This window comes from Nyctereutes procyonoides, unplaced genomic scaffold (assembly GCF_905146905.1).
Source record: "Nyctereutes procyonoides isolate TBG_1078 unplaced genomic scaffold, NYPRO_anot_genome, whole genome shotgun sequence".
Taxonomy (NCBI): Eukaryota; Metazoa; Chordata; class Mammalia; order Carnivora; family Canidae; genus Nyctereutes; species Nyctereutes procyonoides.
The window spans coordinates 10,804,159-10,823,873 of record NW_026575033.1 but is presented as its reverse complement, the minus strand read 5'-3'; the positions used below and the strand labels follow the sequence as shown (position 1 = coordinate 10,823,873).

General features: G+C 43.9%; 1 non-coding gene and 1 pseudogene across 1 annotated transcript; both read left to right on the top strand.

The window, feature by feature from the left end:
* Positions 1–1,490: 1,490 nt before the first annotated feature.
* Positions 1,491–1,594, top strand: LOC129504681 (small nucleolar RNA U13). Its single transcript, XR_008663409.1, has one exon. It is a non-coding gene; the product is annotated as a small nucleolar RNA U13 (small nucleolar RNA).
* An 8,111-nt stretch (positions 1,595–9,705) lies between these two features.
* On the top strand, positions 9,706–9,798 carry LOC129504672 (U2 spliceosomal RNA; annotated as a pseudogene).
* The last annotated feature ends 9,917 nt before the right edge of the window (positions 9,799–19,715 follow it).

Below are 19,715 nucleotides of genomic sequence, written 5' to 3'. Positions count from 1 at the left end.
AGCTGGCTTTGAAAGTGTCACATGCATGAATGGGTGCCTGGCTGAGCAGAGCTCCCTCACCTACCCCGCCCCTGATGATAGGTGGCTCCAGGTGTCATCCTGATGCAGGGAGAAAAATAGTGAGTTAATGCATTGAGAACTGACCCCTGCATGCGAGAGCACACCAGCTGGGTCTGTCGGAGCAGGCTGGGGCTTTAGGAAGCCACATTAGGTATGAGACTTCAAGCAGCACTGGTTTGGAGGTGCATTGGCAGCCTGGAGGAGAATGCATTTAAACCCCACTCTAAAACAACAGAGCCTTGAGGCCAGTGGTTTATTGGGTGTTTCCACTAAAGATGCAGAGCCCAAAGCCTCCCCGAGGAATCCCTAGCACAGTAACACAGCACACATGTATCTGGCCACATTTGCAGTTTTAAGCACTTAGGAATATCCAGAGAAGGGGCCTGTGTGCCTTTCCAAGCATCATGCTGGCCTGCCTCTGAAATCAAAGCTGTATGGTCGAATTCAGAGAGCAGAGGGAGTGGTGCTGAGCCAGGAGAAGCATTAATGGCTTGGGACGAAATAGCTCCATGACTGCAGACAAAAGTATGCTTTTTCTTAAACCACGAACCTGGAATGTGCCCTCTGATGATGATTACAGGCCAAATCAACACTCGAGTGATGGAAACCAGGCCCATACTTTGCTCATGGTGTCCAGGCTGGGACAGCTGTGGCCTAATGAGATCCAGAAGCCCTACCGTGCTCACTGGCAGGTCCTCACGGGAGGGGGCACCCAGGAGCTGTTCTGAAGGGCTCCTTGCCCAGCTTGGAGGGCTCAGCAGGTGTGCACCAGAGCCAACCCTGTCCCACACATTGACCCCTTGTTGGGGTGACAGGAAGGGGTCGTGGGGTCAGAGCATTGGGACAGAGCTATTCCCAGATCTACTCCCCAGCTCAAGCCATGACCTATCTGCCTCCAAATCTCTCATTATCACACTAACTACATCTGAAAATGCAGGTAAAGTTTGCTCTCTTTGCACTTGGTGGAAATGATGTTACTATTTGATACATAATGAAGCCCCACGATAATGCACTCACAATAACGTGAGATCGGATGAATATACAGTGAAGGGGACTGGCCCCTGCCCCCGGTCATTCAACCTACCCCGTTATAACACAAGGCCACATTTTATGGGACTGAATTCTGGGGGACCTACTTAGAAATTTACTATATTTGTTTAGTAATCCAAATCCACATAGAGATATGCCAAGCATGCAGAAGCCCCCTCCCACCTGCTGCCAGGGCCACTTTGGTAAGAGAAAGCCCTGGCGAGATGCTGCTGTCAAGGACATCTATACCTTAAGGAGCGGGCATTTTCAAAGCCCGTGGGTCACTGTCATCTCTCAGTGCCCTCCCCCAGGTGTAGGCTCAACAGTTAAAGGGGCGCACGTGGTCCTGGTAATGATGTTAGTCCCTCAGAGAGCTGAAGGCTAGAAAGATGGCTTAACAGATCCTTTTGTAGTTCATAAACAAGATGATCGGGTGTTCACACCATCATGTGACATGTGCCTCCCTCATACCTTGTTATGACCTCAGCACATTACCTGTCTGATGTGAACTCAGAGGGGGGAAAAAGGTGGCTTAACAGAGAAGTAAGGGCAAAATCTTTGCTCTGGTCCGCACAGGATAGCAGATCCAGACTTGCGCTTGTTAATAAGCTGCCTCCTCACACAGCTCTGGGGGAGGAAATTTGGCTGATAATTAATTCTCCACCCTTCTGGATAGTATGTGAGGAGGCAAAGGCACCAGACCAGCTGTTCCTTCCAGTGTTATCTTTCCTATCACCATTATTGGAGCCACTGGTCCTGAGAGATGAAGCATTCTTGAGAGGTGGGAGACCTACACATCACTAATCTTGCTTCGTGTCGTTGTCAATGACATTCTCAAGTGTCAAGGAGCTATGATTCCTGAACAAGAAAAAAAAGTGCCTTCTCCATGCTTCAGACAGAAGATGACCTTGCAGAGGAGACATCCAACCATGGAGAGGGATAAGAGGAAGCTACTGGTTTTCCACATTTAAAATTGTTCAGGCTTTCTGTAAAAGAAATCATGGTACAACTTAGACTTGCCTACACTCTTAGAGGAAGTTTGCTTCACTCTCTGGAGTCCTGTTCTCTTTAAAGGGGCAGAACTCTCCAGATGTGACTACAAGGCTGTTATGGTCCTCTTTGGGGCACCCCACAATCAGACAAGTCAACAAACTCATCTCTTCCTCACAAACAGAATCCTGTGCACTTCTCCCTGCCCTCTAGCTTCAACCACAGGAAGTCCATTCCAGAATATACTAGACTATTCCAGAATTTCCTGAGAATTCTGGAATGCCTGGACTCTCCTACCAAGCCTAACCAACTCTCTGCTCTGGAACCCTTGCAGACTTTAGAATCTTCCACCCACAGGTTCTTTCCCCTACATGGACTAGAGTTCAGAGACTGCTTGTACTTCATGTCTATTACCTCACCACTCCAATTTTTTTTTATGCTACTCAGTATGTTCTCACTATACTGCATTTCCTTTTTCTCTAATTTTTAATCACAGTCCACAGTGGATGTGTGAGAGGCTGGAGGGCCCCCACCTCCAGTCTTGTCAGCAATTGGCAGTAACTATAGGACCTCCCTGACCCCCAGAGGTGGTTATATGCTCTTCCTTTGGGTCCGCAGCCTTCAATATAAAAGCTCAATACACTTTTTCACATTATATGGTGACCGTTTGATATTCCTTCGCTCTAGAAAATGGCATCACTTACTGAGCACCTCCTCCATGACAGTGTTAAAAATAATTATTTCCATTTCCTTAAGATAAGTATTCTATAGATGAGGAAACTAACATTCAAAACAATGAAGTAACTTCTCCAGGATCACACAGAGAAAGATTGAGCAGAGAAATCAATGTTCAGTCAGTCAGGCCTTGCTCCAAAGCCAACCTTCTTTCTGTAGCCTCCCTGCCAGTCAACATCCTATAAACCTGAGGTCTGGGCTCAGACTTTCCTCTCTGTCCTGGAGGTGAACGCTGGGACTGAGAAGTTTCATGGGATGTGGTACTTTTAGTGTTAAAGCTAGGCCAGATGGCCATCTATTGGGAGTGTGGACACCCGGACCATAAGGTGGGCCTCAGGTGTAGAGGGCAGATGCCAGGGGAAACAGAGCCAAGGAGAAGAATGCCCGCTATGTGCAAAGATGCCCCTGCAGGGCTGATGCTGCAATAATAAGTTTTCCAACTTTAGAGGATTACAGCTTTAGTCTCCAAACCAGAACACAATTGTGATCATTTGGAGGGTGGAGATGGGTTAATATGCCAAACATTAGAGAAATATCCCCCAATTTTTCTTCCGTTTATGTGAATTCAGGGAAGCTAAAACTAGATACAAGTTTTGAAAATATTCATGGATCCATTGGACTCACCCACCTCAAATGTCATCTCTGAGAAGGCTTCCAGGTCCACATGCCTCCAGGATGTGACCCAAGGTCCTTAGGTGCTTCTGATCCGATGCCTACCAAAAGCTCCCATACCATCGACCGCCCCCCCCCCACACACAGACAACACATGACCTCGTCAAAGCATTTTGCTGTTTCACACCACATTTCTATACATGCAATGGCTATGGCTAAGACCCAATCTTTTTTTCCATAGCCTTCCAGACTACCTCGTCCCTGCCTGGGTCACATGGCACTGTCCCTTTTTGTTGTACATCCATGTTCATCTCACCCTCCAGGCTGGCATACAAGGATCAGTGACTGTGTCTTATTCCCAGGGTTCCCAGTATCCACCACAGTGCTTGGCAGATGATCAATAAATGTTTGTTTCAATGAAATGGACACAGAGCTGCACAGGGCACACTGGTAATGAAGCATCCCAGCTTGAAAGGCACTCTGTTCCAGGTTGCAGCCACCCGAAATTCCAGGTTTATATAAACACGAAGCTTACTGTCAGCTTCTAACCAAGGCTACTCAGTCCCACTGCTGTGGAGGCCACCTCTTGGTTGCCATGGGAACTAGCCACTCACAAAACCTCTGCCCACCTGCCCTCCCCCCAGAACTCCACCCACACTCCCTGCTGCAGAGCCCTCTTAGATGCTACCAGGAGAACTGCCCAGGTGCCAGAGCCTCCCTCCAGCTACCCTCCCCTTAGAGTTGCCTTGAGCCAGAAGACGGGGGCGGGGTTTTAGCGGTGATCCATGTGCTTTTATGGAGAAATGCACTCGAAGTTGCAAAGCGACCAGCAGTAAGTGATTTATTGGAACACAACCTGTGAGATAAAGTATCTTTGCTTTTTGCAGCTGGTTTGAGGAGGGTGAGAACCAAGAAGCAGGCAGATTGGAAAATGGAAGAGGGATGAGATCTCCTTTATCCCCAGAGTGGGTGGAAAGTCTGATGGCGGGAAAAGGGAGTCAGGGAATGTCAGACCTGCCAGAGGTGGGTCCCAGCAGAGATGTTATCAATTGTCCTTGGAAGGCAATCAGTGCAGGGTGGACACCTTTTGTAGATGAGGCAACTGAGGCTCAAAGAAGTTAAATGAATGCATGTTCATTTCTTCTTCCCCAGGCACACGCTGCCCGGCCTCCCTTGCAGAGGAGTGGCCATGCAGCTATCCAAGGGATCTGAGAGAAGGTGATATGGGCTTGGTCAAATCTCCCATGCACGCCTCCAGGCTCTAGTCCTCTTATGCCTGGCTGGACTGATGATGAGCCCTGGACAAACTTAGAAGTGACCAGTGATCCGATGAAGATGGCAAAGCCTCTGACAGTCCAAGTCCCCAAATGAATATGCAGGGTGGGTTGCCCCACAAATCTTTATACCTACCTGGAAGTATTACTTGGACAAAAAAAAAAAAAAAAAAAAAAAAAAAAAAACAAACTTCTAGTGACTATACACGGTGAGTTCTGTTTGTTACAAGTAGCCTTCCCTTACAGCACAGTCCTGTCTGGCTTTCAGCTTCCCTGTACCAAATGTCACAGGTCAGGACTAGTTCCAAGGCAACCAGTGGCACCCAAGATGTATAGGCTCAGCTGGACAAGCTCAGAAATGCTGGGATCAGAGATGTTTTATTCATTGTAACAGCTATTTCCTATGTTCTGGAGGACTTCCAAGAAACTGGCTTCAAGACTGAACATGAGTCGTCCACATGACATGTTCCCAGGGAGATAATGGATTTGCTTCCTGATGTCTGGTACTTAAAAGATGTTCTGTAAGTACCTATGGGACGGATGGATGGATGGATGGATGGATGGAAAATAGCTTCTATTATAGGGGAAGGAAAGAATGTCCTTACATAGCCATGGAGTCTATTTGAGATACAGAAAGGTAGGTAAAGAGAGAGAGCTGTTCACTCCAGCAACAATACCCATTTGCAGTCTAGCTGGGTTGAGGGAGGTGGGTGACCAGAGATGGACAGGCCCAAGGAGACAGCAGATGTGTTAGTGGCCCCTACTGTGGGTGATGCTGCACACCCATCCCCAACAAGAGTTAGGGTTGCCACTTTAGCAAATAAAAACACAAGATGCCCAGTTAAATTTGGATTTCAAACAACTAATATCTGACCATATGAAGCTTGGGATATACCGATACTAAAAAATTATCCATTTTTCTAAAATCTTAAATTCAAATTTAACTGTGTGTCCTGTAATTCGATCTGGCACCCTAAAGTAGGCTACCCAAGAAGTGATCTTGTATGGACAAATGGAGGAGACAAGCTGATGTGGCCTGATCAAAGACCATTATTACTTCAGGGACTTAGTCTTATTGTCAGGGTTTTTTGCCTCTTGTGAATAACCAGAAAGTAGAAGACCTGTAGCAACTTCATTTGGCCTCTTTCTGCATTCTGGAAAGTATTCTAAGTATAGAAAATGATAAGTCTATAAATAGTGGTGTAAATTAGAACAGAAAAAAAAAAACTTTGGCCTTCAGTCCACAAGATCCAGAAAAGAAATCTTCCACGCCAAAGACTGTTTATTAAATGTGAAACATACAGCCTCATTCATAACAGAGTTTATGGAATGGGAGCATAAGGGACCTTTCTGTTTTTAACCTTTAGAAGAAGTCTCAGTGTTTCTTCAAGATTCTTAAAACAAACATCATTCACATGTAGTTACTACTGTCACTGTCAAAAAGCTGATATTTAATAAATAGTCCATTGTCAGCACAGAATTCTCCATTGGTCTTTGTTGAGACACTCTTGTTCTTCCCCTTTAGATTCCACACAATTTTAGCTTATCTTAATATTCCTAAGAGCCATGGAAGAAAGTTCTAGAAGTAAAGGGGATATAGCCTCACCTTTCCCCATCCCCACACACTGATCACATTACAAGGTTACAGTTAAAACCTCCCTGGAGAGAAAAAAGGCAAGAGGGCTGAGAGGGTGAGCCAATCACCATCCTGGGCCGGGAGGATTGGTCAGAGATATCTGGTACCACATCCTGGCCGGTGTGATGATGCCTCACGTTAGTGACAAGATTCAGAGCTGCATCTAAGCATCACATTGTGGCAGAAACTCTATCATAATCACCCCCATTGGCCATGTGTTTTACTTGTCACTGTCCCCCACTGGTGTCCCTATTTTAAGGCTTGCCTCTCTGCAGGCCATTCTCAACACAGCAGCAGTCAGAGAGATCTTTGTAAAATGTCATTCTCCCATTTTAAACCTTCCAATGATTCCCCAGCCTTCTACACAAACCCCTTAGTGTGGTCTACAATGCACATGACTTGACCCCTCTGACCTCACTCTCTTCTACTCTCCCCAACGACATTCACCCCATGCTACAACACTGGCTGCCTTCTGCTCCTCAAACACACCAAGCCTGATCCCTGCTTAGGGCTCTGCATGAACTGGTAACTGTGCTTGAAAAATTCTTGCCCTGGGTGTTTGGCTGGCTGCTGCTTTTTGTCATTCAGGTAACAGCTTAAAATTACCTTGGAAAGCAGCTTTTCTATATCAGGAGACCTATAGCAATTCCCTCCCCTACGCTTCCCCATCTCCTCAACCCTATTTTATTTTTATCATCACACTTAGCACTAGCTCATAATTTTTCATTTATTTGCTTATTATCTGTATCCTCAAAATAGAATGTAAATTCCAGGAAGACAGAGACCCTATTTGTCCTATTCAACCAAGTTCCCAGTACCTAGTATGGCATGTAGCATGCAGTAGGCAGGCTGTCAATATATGTATCTTGCAGAAACTTTCAAAGCATCATCATATTGCCAGGCACCAAATCCTTATGAAGACAGCATCATGGAGAAATCCTCATGAAGATAGCATATACACAGACTAATAATACTAGCAAATATTTATCCAGAGCTTACCACATGCCTAAGCACTTTACATGTATAATTAATTCTCCTAATCCTCACAGTAGCTCTAGGAATTCTGTTATATATTATCCTATTTAACAGACAAAAGGCCTGGAGCACAGGTGAGGAAAGTAACTTGCCCACGACCACACCAGAACTAAGGAGCTTCCTGGATATACCCAGGTGATCCAACTCCAAGCTATAAGCACTGTTCACCAATCTGTGTTGCTAACCCCAAATAAAGCCCAAATCCCGGGACTTAAATGGGAACGAGTCCAAGCTAGTTTCTGGAAGATAGTCCCTGTGAGGCTTTTGTTGTCTATGTTGGTTTGTTTTATACCGTTTGTAGAGTTCTGGTCATATGTTAGGAGGAAAGAAAACCAACCATGACTTGGCAAGAATTATGAGAGCCAAAGACAGAAAAGGAGGGAGGCCAGTGAAGACCTCAATAAACCACTGTCTTCTGTGTCTACCCATCCGTTCATCTGTCAGTTACTCCCTTCCATGTTTTGAGCGCCTACCTGCTGCCAGGAACTATTCTAAGCACGTTTGTCCATCACGAGGCAGTAAGAACTATAGAGGCATAGAAGCAAGGTAGAGGAATATAGAGTGCCAAGGATAGAATGCTGCTTCATAGGCTTCATGGGAGGGGGGCAGTGGGGACAGTAAGCATAAAGGCCCTAAGGCTTGGGCATAGGCCTGGTATATCCTGATGATAAACAGGGAATGGGTCTGAGACAGAGAGAGTAGTGAGGAGGGATGAGGTCAGAGGAGAAGAGAGAGGCCTTATAGGTGTGGTAAGGTATTTGGATTTCACTCAGTCTATGAGAAGCCATGGTTTGACTTAACAAGTGTAAAGAGTCGATTTGGCTCCTCAGAGACCATGGGGGCACCAGTAGAAACGAATACCAATGATGGCGATGGCTCTGCCCCTAATGGACAACGTCTGAAGATATTTTTGGTTGTCACAACTTGAGGTGGAAGGAGAGGGTGCAAGTGGCATCCAGTGAGTGGAAGCCAGTAATGCTGCTGACCATTCTATGGGGCATACAAAGCTCCTGCCGGAGAATTACCCAGCCCAGAATGTCATTAGTGCTGAGGTTGAGAAATCCCAAGTTAGGAGATTACTACAATAATCTAGGCAAGAGATTTACTCATTAAATGGATACTAAGCACCTATCATGCACCAAGCAATGTACCGGGAACAGAAGATACCAAAATAAACAAAACAGACAAGGTCTGTGCCCTCACAGAGCTCATGTTGCAGTGATGGTGGAAGTTCAGAACAGGGTGGAGAGAGAGGGTAGGATGGTGAGGATGGCTGGATTTTTAAATGTCTGTTGAAGGCAAAACCGACAGAGTTTGCTCAGAACTGGATGTGCAGAGAAAAGAGTCAGATTTGACCCCAATGCTTTGTTCATTCAATTAGTACAGAGTTGCCATGTATTGAGATGAAGACCCCTGGAGGAGAAAGTGGTTTGGAGTATGGAGCAATCAGGGGTTCTGTTTGGATATATTGAGTAGACATGAGGGCAACTGGATATTTTAGTCTGGAGATTGAAAAAAAAAAGGCATGAAGGTAAAAAAAAAAATTAGAGACAAAATCTTAGAAATTGGCAAATGTAAAGAATATTCAGGGATTCGGTTTAAATGTAAGAACATATCCAAGAGATCCTCACACCAAGCCTGAGCTCTCCACCAGGGGGAAGCCAGGGAGGAACTGGCAACAGAGAATGAGTTAGGAAGATAGCAGGCATGCGGAATCTTGTTGGAAGCCAAATGAAGAAAATGTTCCAGGCAAAGAGTGGCAAACCATGCTAGGTAAGTGCTCCCATGTAAGGAAGAAAAGGCTAAATACCACTCATCCCCACTTCTAACACTCTAAATTGTTCTAGTGAGGCCAGCACGAAACTTGGTCCACCCATCGCTGCCTTAGCTGTGCAGTCTCTCCAGAATAATTACTGAGCATGTATCCTGACTGATAAATTAACCTGGAAGTTGTATAAGATACAAAAATGATCAATACACATAGTTTCTGTTCTCCTGAAGCTTTCTCCTACTAGGGAAAATACAACACATCCACAAAAGCTTCTGTCACATTGAAAGAAGGAATTAATCCCTCGGTATTTGTTGGGTATCTACTAAACTCATAGCACTCTCCTTGTGGTTAAAAATATACAAGAGAAAAAAAGAAAAAAATATATATACAAGAGAAATGTAAGACAAAGGCTTTTGTCTCATGGAATTTACAGTACAGTCGAGGAGATAGGGATAAATATAAATGAAATATTTTGAGAAGAAATCAAGGTAAATCATTATAGTGTAAAGTGGGAATGCCCTGGGTATTTGAAGGAGGAAACCATTCATATTATAAGGCTCTCAATTGCTTCTTGGCCTTTTGGCTAAGATCAAGTGTAGTATCTGTTCATATTATAAGGCTCTCTTCCTGAGCTCCAGCCTGAAATGCTTCCTTTTTGCCATAGTTCACATATGTGTGGGATATAGGGAGGGGGCACAGAGGTTAGGGATCAGGCAAGATGTGAATAAATCAGCATCTGACCATGACCACCTCTGAGAAGGTGGCCGCAAAGCACACTGGCCACCTGCTGCCAGTCGGAGGAGACTTCTCCTAGATGTTCAGCCTCATGATTTAGCATCTGCTAGGACTGGTGGTGGAGGTAGAATTAGGGCCAACATGGAGCTGAGATATCTTGATGTCTCTTCCCATTCATTAGCTCCTAGCTGTTATTTCCCCCAGAAGTAACCAGATAAAAGAGTTTTTGCATTTGAAATGTTGAGGCTTTGGAAAAATCAATTTCCACACCATTTTCTCCCTCAGTCTGATATAGTAACCCAAAATGCTTCTCAATTTTGCATACCCAAACATTACAGTGGAAAGTTCATGAATTTCTGCATAATATAACCAAATCCTCATATTATACTGAGCAAAGCTTCGAAGCTCACAGGAACTCTTTGTGTAAGGGGCAGATGAGCCTCAAAGGACAATCAGGCATTTGCCTGTTTTAGCCTAATTTCTGGAGTATGGGCTGGGCAGTAAAGTAGTGGCTTGCTGGGCATGTGTAAGTAGAATATGTTGCAAGTTATTGTGAAATTTCTATGCCTCTTTCTGTACAAATTTCAAGCAATGTTTAAGATAAATGTGTATGACTCAAGTAGAGAAGGGATAAGAGAAACCATATATTCTCTTTTTGTGCTAATTCCTGAAATACTAATTCATTACAACTCAAGATAGCTCAGAAGGAAGATGGAAGAACAAATTATTTCTTTTTTTTTTTTGAACAAATTATTTCAAGACAATATCTACTTCCTCTATCTCCCCTCCTCTTCTTTCTCAAGTCAGTTTGCCTTAGCAACAGTAAGATATTTCAATTATCTGTTCTGTCAACACCACACCAGAGCCAAAGGAAACATGATCATTTTGCTCTGGTCCAAATAAACAAGGGAGTAGATTATTTTTTTCAAACAGCAAAGGACCATAGAGTTAGAAATTACCTATAAAATATGGAAGACTTATACGGCCATTATCAGGAAAATTCCTTAAAGTCTCTTTTCCCTAGCAAGGAAACAATTTTTAAAAATCCATATTTTCATTTTTCACAGTTTAGAGCCATCCTGTTCTCTTTAGGCCCAGTTTTAAATTGGAAAATTCAGAAAAAATAAATTATAAATACACAAGATCAATTGATTTCTTATGAATGTGATTTTTCTTACCTGACATGTGTTTCATAAATTAGGATAATGTTGCTGTGTTTTTAGATTAAAAGACCCAGTTCAATATGTCTGTTCAGGGAAGAGGAAATGAAACATCTGCTTCTTGCTTCCATTAGGAAGATGCCTTCTGACAGGCAGCTGTCAAGCAAGGCGTCTGGATTCTGACGGTGCTGCTTTAGATCATGGTGCTGAAAGTCTTCAGAAATCCAACGAAAGTCATAGAACCTTACCACAGCCCTTCCCCACCCTCTACCCCCAGAAACAACATGAAGGATAAGGACACCTGCACATGCACAACCCTGAGGATAACTTCCAGGTTTTCAAGCTTCCTCCCCACCCTCCCACCCCCCTACCACCCTCCCCCCAGAGGCCAGAACTATTTCTACACCCATTAGTTTCAAGCTGTCTGCTCCAGACCAAATGACTTGTTCTCTCTTGGGCTCACTCTGCCTCTTTGTAAAATGGGCATGTAGTCACGACATCTACCTCATCGATGTGCTCTCAAGCTCAAATGAATAGCTATAACTAAAGCCCTTGGCACAGTGCCTTGTCTGTCATGATAGCTGGTTATTGTTAGCTGTTATTTTCATGCCTGGGCCATGAGGTTAAGATTCCCTGGTTAAAAGAATAGCATAGTTACTTTATAGTTTATTGATATCATTGTTTTCCAAAAATCCATATTATGGATTATGGAGTAACAGTTATGGAGTAACAGTTAAAAGTATGGGTTTATTTTACAATGTTCATCATTTGCTTTAAAATAGTTTGACTTTGGGGCAGTCCCAGTGCCTCAGCGATTGAGCGCCTGCCTTTGGTTCAGGGCGTGACCCTGGAGTCCCCGGATCGAGTCCCACATCGGGCTCCCTGCATGGAGCCTGCTTCTCCCTCTGCCTGTGTCTCTCTCTCTCTCTCCCTGTGTCTCTCATGAATAAATAAATAAAATCTTTAAAAAAATAGTTTGACTTTGAGCATGAGAGCATGAGCATTGTATTAGTGGAAGCCTCAACTCTAGGGTCACTTAGTTGCCCTTAGAAATTCAGGGACAGGGACACTTAAGTGGCTCAGCGGTTCACAGTCAGCCTTCAGCTCAAGGTGTGATCCCAGAGTACTGGGATTGAGTCCTGCATTGGGCTCCCCGCAGGGAGCCTGCTTCTCCCTCTGCCTGTGTCTCGGCCTCTCTCTTTTTCTGTGTCTCTTATGAATAAATAAATAAAAATCTTAAAAAAAAAAGAAAAGAAAAGAAAAAGAAATTCAGGGGCAATAGAGAAATTCAACTTCCAAGGGTGGTTAGCTGGGATTACATGAGAAAGACATCAGCTCTCCTGATCTCAATTAATACCTGATGCTTTGAAATTAGGATAGTGAGTTTCTATTGGTGAAGTGAGGGGCTTGCTGGTCTATATGATGAATATCAGAAATCAGCTCTCAATGTTAAAATTAAAGGTTTTCAAGTTTTGAGGACTGGGTAAATATTGGGAAGGTACCCCCAACCCAGGCGTGAACAGGCTATAGGAATCTGGTGAGGCCTGAGGCCATGTCCTAGGAATGGCACTGAATGTTGTTGCTTACAACTCAAGGGAAGTTTTTAGGCAAGAGGTGGAACCCTCAAGCTCACAGTTGTATGAACTGTCCTGAGACTGCTTTTTAAAAGAATATTTGTTTAATAAAAGAATTCTATCTGTGACCAAATTTGGTCTGAGAATTGCTTACTTAATAACAAGATAATGAGGTCGAGGGCATAGCTAACTCTCACCCATCTTAAATGTCCCAGTGCCCTCATATACTCCAAATTACCCACAAGTTGTGGTTGGATCTTTTCAATAAAGTTAGTTCACATCGACTTTAAAATAAGATAGACTTGAATTTGGATCTGGGATATGCTCCTTCCTAGCTCTTTGACCTGGGTCAAAAGTCCTCACTTATGGATTTTTAAAGTATTAAATAAGATAAGGCCTACAGAGCACTTGGTACAGTACCTGTCACACAGTGAGAAAGTAATAAAAGCATGGTCATGTTATTATTAAGTGTTTAGGGATTCTCATTTCTCTTAATTCTAAGTGGCTTTTCAGTGTCTTTTGATTTTCATTTTCCTTGGTTATTTACACAGAGCTATAAATCAAAACTATCCACTCTTAAGCTTTTGTAATCTGTGTTCCTCTGGTAATTCCTCTACCTCTTTGATTGCTTACTGTCCCTTTAGAATAAATGTTCCTCAAGGGCAATCTTGTCTCTCTTTGTCACTGTCCATGCCCAGCATTTAGCCCTAGGCCTGGGATGTGGTAGGGGCACTCTAGGAATTTAGTTGCATAGTGATTCTGTTCTCACCCAGGCTCAAAACCAGTTCTCTTTTACTCTCCTTCTCCTTCCCCTATTCCCATGCAACCACTCATGCTGCCTCTTGGTTGTTTATTCATGATGTTATATCATCTACTCTCCATCTGCTCAGCCACCATCTTAGTCCAGGCCCATCTTGCATTTAAACCATTGAAATTTTCACCTGCCAATTATCTCCAGCTTGTTCCTCCTCCCCCATCTAGCTATTTCCTTTCTTCAACTATTTTCGACAAAACAGCCAGATTAGTCTATTAAAATCTTGCTTTGTACAAGTCATCATTCTCTCAAAAACAAACATTTTCACTGAGAGCATCCAAATCCCATAGGCTAGGTGGCAACTGAAGTGTCTATGACCTAACCCATGGACCTTCCTTTAGGCAATCTTTCACTCTGGTCAAAATGGCTTACTCATTATCTCCTATTGATGTTACTTTCAAGTCTTGTGTTTTATATTAACAGTCATGTCAATTTTGCATATGAATTTTCCATATTTCTCTTAGTGGTAGAAGCTTTTCTGATGCTATGCTTTAAAATGCTTCCAAGAGAACAATAAAAAAAGAATAATAAAAGGGGAGCCTGGGTGGCTCAGTGGTTGAGTGCCTGCCTTTGGACCTGGTTGTGATCCCAGGGTCTTGGGATCAAGTCCCGCATATGGGTCTCCCCACAAGGAGCCTGTTTCTCCCTCTGCCTGTGTCTCTGCCTCTCTCTCTCTCTCTCTCTCTCTCTCTCTGTGTGTGTGTGTGTGTCTCTCATGAATAAATAAATAAAATCTTTTAAAAAAAAGAAGTAGTAATGGCTATTTTTTTATTTAATTTTTTAGCATTTTATCAAGGTCAGAAATTTGTTTGACTTGTTTCATGGTAACACAGTAGTTGAGAATTCACAATGTGGAACATTCTGGAAGAGTACCCAAGCAACTCTACTTCCTGGTGACCCATTCCCTTTATCCACCTGGCCTCTCCCATTTAATTCCTCAACTGCCTCACCACAGGAGAAGAATGAAGTCAGGGAACTCAGGAAAGGAAGGGCTTTGAAATAACATGTTACGGGGAGATGAGGTTTGGGCATTAGCTGTGTTTTCTATGGTCCTCACTAACCCAGGTGATTGAAAGTGTGAGAGAAAGGATGTGTCAGCTGAATCACAAAATGTTATAGTGGGTTTTGCCTTCTCGGTAGGCACGAACTACACGGGTGCGCACACAGACTTTCCCCAGCACCCCCCTCCTCCATCAGGCCTTTTGCTGAGGGAATTTACAAGAATCAGCCAGCCGTCTCCTGGTGTGAGTCGCATCAGCCTGCACTCTTTTCTTGCCAGCTGATCCACTGATAAGTTTAAATATAATCGGGGCAAAAGAAGGAGGCTGTGTGCCCGGTGGGCGTGGCTCTTGGGCCCCAGGTAAGAACACACATTTCCAGACAGTGGCTGTGGCCTTGTTCTGGTTTCCATTATACTGATGTCCAGGATGCAAACATATGCAGGGAAGGAAGTCATCCTGCACCACTTGTTCGGTCTTTTGCTGTCTTGTTTATTGGCTGAGCAGTTATTTATTAGTTTGAATTCCGAGAAGGCTTATATTTCATTATGTTTATCCAGTGGCTTCCAGTCTATTAATAGCAAGTCCATTTTTGCAACAGTCTTCAACTATTAAGGCCAATTTCCATTAAAAATTGTTTCTAAAAATTACCATGAGAGAGGTAGAGTGATTGCTTTCCTATAGATAGACCTTCTGATATTCTTGAAGCCTGTGCTGACTTCTTTTAGGCAAGTGGAAGTGTGCCCATTTACAGGGCTGCAGGAAACTCTAATGCATGTACTCCATACAGACATTCTGTGCTACCTATCAGCACGGCATCTAAGTACTTAGGCGAGGATAACAAGAAGAAAGGAGGATAAACTCCCCAGACTCTGGTATAGTGGTGTGCCAAACCAAATTTTTAATTTGGAGAGCAATTCTGCAGAAAATGAACAGAAACTGCTATCTAAACATTTTAATAAGAATAAGCCCCCAAGCCAATATGCAATCGAGTGCACTGCTTTCTAGTAATTTCATTTATACAACAGCTCCACAAGCTGTTTCTCTCTCCATATTCAGATAACCCTCGCCCCTAGGGTGACCGTAAAAATGATATTTTAATAATGTGCCACATCTGTGATCAGAAATACTTAATGAAACACTCTCATGATCATATGGTAACAAGCTTCAAAGAACTATTTCCAGATTTAGACAGGACCAGTTTGCTTCTTGTGGTAACTTTCACTGGCACATTTTTCCAGTATTTTCTGCAACAAATCATACCTAAAGATAAGTGCTCAGGGTGAGGTCCAGCATTTATTTCAGCTGTAAAGATTTGCTGGCTCCCACAGAACTTCTAGATCTATAGAAATATAATGTGAGCCGTATATGTAATTTAAAATTTCTAGTAAAGAAAAGTGTAAGGAAACAGGTGGAATTAATTCTAGTGATATAATTAATTTAACACCTATATCCTCAAGAGTATCATTTCAATGTGTATTCAATATAAAAGAATTATGATTGGGATATTTTACTTTCTTTGTATTAAATCTTTGAAATCAGTGTGCATTTACATTTACATCTCAATTTAGAGGAGTCACCTTTCAAGGTCTAATAGACACCACACTGGGTGGTGCAGCTATAAAACAAAAAGCTTTAGAAGGAGTGGTTTCAACCATCTGCATCAGGAAAATCCAGAGAATCTTAATAAGAATATGAATTCCTGTGCCCTATCCCTAACCTACCAAATCATATCTCTGGGGGTGGCACTAAGGGATTTGCATTTTTTAATGGATTCCATAGCTGGAGCTTTACTTACTCAAATTTAAGATCATCAGTGAACCTCCATGACCCAAATTTGATCATCACCCCTTAGCCAACACCACTACAACCTACCACAGTAACATAAGCCAGTAGACACAAGCACACAACCCATTCTCTTCTATTGACTCATTCGGTATGTATGGAGCACTGATTATCTGCCTGACACTGTTCTAGGTCATAAGGCTAGAATGATGAGAAACACAGGCCAAATCCTTGCCCTTTGGAAGCTTATAGCCCTAGTACAGGAGACAGACAGGAAACATGTAGAGGACTAAATAGTGATCTAATTTCAGGTGATGGAGAAGACAAAGTAAAAGCAAGGATGGGAGATAGTGGATGGGCAGAGAAAGGATTGTGCTTCTACAAAGACACGGTGTGCTGGTCTGGAGGGAGGGTCCCAGAGGGAGGGACCACTGGCCGGCTGGGAATGCGAGTAGGGACAGAGCCACATATCACCTGGGGGAAGAGCCCTGCATTAGAGCCAGAGCAGGAAGGCCAGCAGGGCTGGAGCTGAGCAGGCCATGGGGAGCAGTGCCAAGAGGAGCACAGTCACCAACTGTACAGGCTCTGAAAGGCCACATCAAGACATTTGGGGTTCTTCCTAACAGCAATGCAAATGTCCTGGTGGGTTTCAAGCAAGGGCATGTGACATTACCCCAGATGGGGGTGGCTATGCAAATTGTTCAGGAGAGACATATGTTGGCTCAGACAGCAGGGACAGCAGTGGGGATGTGTGTTGAGTAGAGCTGGTGGATTTGGTAATGGATTGGCTGGGGGGTAGTGGGGAGATAAGGGGGAGTAGAGGAACAGCACCTTCTTTTGGGGCCTGAGCAACTGAGTGATGGGTGGGACATTTACTGAGAGGGATGAGCATGGCTAGAGGGCAAATTTAACAACCCAGTTGCATAAATTATCTCTTTCTGATCAGGGAGATTCTTATCATAATAAAGATAGCCTATTTTCGTCAAAATGGTAAGGGAGAGGGGAGTTCATTTATTATTTGTCTCAGTTTCATCTGCCCTTTCACTGTCCTTTTCCCACAGGGGAAAAGGTTATGAAGCTTTCTTGCTCCTGAAGAGTCAGAGGAGATCCCAGCCTCCTTCTTCATAGAATTCTCACCCAGATGTTCACACATGCACATTCACACACACACACACACACACACTCCACCCTGCTTCTGCCCAGAAGACCCATAATCTCACCATCCATCATCCAGCTCCCTTTGGCTCTTTTGGCATATAAGCTGGGCAGTCAGAATCTTAAAATGACCCACACCTCTGTATAATCCCCTCTCCTTGAGTGTGAGCAGGGACTGAATTGTAATTTCACTAAATCACAGCATAAGGTAAAAGTGAAGGGATTTTGCAATGTCACTGTGGTCACAAATCAGTTAACTTTAAGTTAATCAAAGGGGAGTTTGACCTGGGTGGGCCCGACCTAATCAGGACAACCCCATAAATGTGGGTCTGGAGGTCAGAGATGAAAAAGACACCAATGTTGCTCTCCCGGTGGCCTACAAGTGGTAAACTGCCATGTTGTGGAAAAGTCCATGTGTCAAGGAAGGGGCTTCCAGGAGCTGAGGGCCTTTGTCCTAGAACTGCAAAGAACTGAATTCTGCCAGAACCAATGAGCCTAGAAGAGAACCCTGAGCCTCAGCTGAGATTGTATCCTGGGCTGACATATTGGTTATGGTCCTCTGAGACCCCAAGCAGAGGACCCAGCTCAAGTACAAGGAACTCTGACCCAATAAAACTATGCCATGGCAAGTGTATGGGGTTTTAAGGCACTAAGTTTGTGGAAATTTCTTACACAGCAATAGAAAATTAATACAAAAAGGTAATGATAATAAACACAGCAATAACAGATAAAAATATTCAGTGCTTATAATATGCTAAACATTTTCAATTGCTTTATATCCTTATTCTTTCCAGCAACCCCATACATTTGGCACTATTATTATCCCGATTTAATAATTTCGAATCTTGAGGCTTAGGGAGAAGTCACAGAACTGAGGAGGTGACAGAGCAGGGATTGAGCCCAGGCCTAGAACTCAGAAGACAGAGTTTGACCACTAGGCAGTGCTGCCCCCAACCAGACGAGGGGCCCCTCATGAAGGAGTTCTGGACCTGAGACCCTCTTCGAAATAATGAAGCCTGCTCTGCCTGCATCTCAACCCCTTAATGCTCTCAGTCATGCCCTCTCCACCCAGGCCAGAGTCAGCAGAGCCTTGGCTGGGCCATCACGTCCTTTCCTGTCTTTGCACTCTGGACGTCCCACAGTCAGCGTGGACAGTGCGACCTCTGCGAGCTAGGGTGTCGCCAGGCTCCCCTGAGCATATTCTGGCCTAGCTCCCCCTTAGGGCAACCAAGTCATCTTGGTTTTCCTAGTACTGTCCCAGTTTTAAAACTGGGAGCCCTTCCTCCCAGGAAATCCCTCAATCCCAAGCAAACCGGGAGGGCTATACTACCTTCCCACCCTCCAAAGCAAGCCCAGGCTGAGGTAGGACTTGAGGCCGCTTCCACTCAGTGGTTTGCTGTGACCTTTCCTTTCCAATGCCCACTAGAATATTTGAGTCTGCTCTCTATAGAGAGCTAGGAGCAGAAGCACCTCTACTGAAACAATTGGTACCAAAAAGCTTCTACTGGGTGGAGTTTGGCCATAAAAGCCCAGATGAGACTTTAGTCTGGACAACCAGATAGGCCTAGGAAACCCTATCCACATGGTGGTGGTGGTGGGGGGTGGTCCTTGAACTGAGAAATATGCTTGCCTTGACCATCACACATGAAGTACATCGATCCAGACAACACACAGGCCAGACTCCATGTTTCCATTCACTCCACTCCCCAAGCAGGCCACTCAGAGAAAGCTGGGGACTTTTGGTCCTTGGATTTGTCTCATCCTTCCTAAGACTGTGACCATCATAAATAAGAATCATCTAGGGGTCAAGAGGACTCATCTATTATTGCTGGTCATCTCATTTTAAAGCTAAGTCCTCATGAATTGACTCCCTTTGTGAGAGCTGGCTTCTTTCTGTCATGTGTCTTGGACTCTTGACCACACCCAGCTATCTCCTACATTGTACTCAGTGCCAATGCACATTATGTACGACAGTGTTTGGACCACCATGAATCTATCCCCAATATGAAAAATGGCTCAACACATATACTCTATCAAATATTGTCAGCCAGTGATTTATAAACTCATTCACTCATTTGTTTTTGTTCAATAATTGGCCCCCTCCCCCCACAACGGGCTGTATCCTGACACTGAGTTACAGCACACTTTAAGCTGAAATGATATGATGGGTGCTAGGCATGATACTAGCACATAAAGATACCACCCTAATCCTCATGGGATGTGTGGAGGATTCTTCAGGAAGTCAAAAGAAGATCTTAAGGAAATCTGTTTGTCTATAGGAAAGAAAGAAAGCATGGGTTTTTTGGGGTTTTGGTGTTTGGGGTGTTTTGGAGTTTTTTTTTGTGTGTGGGG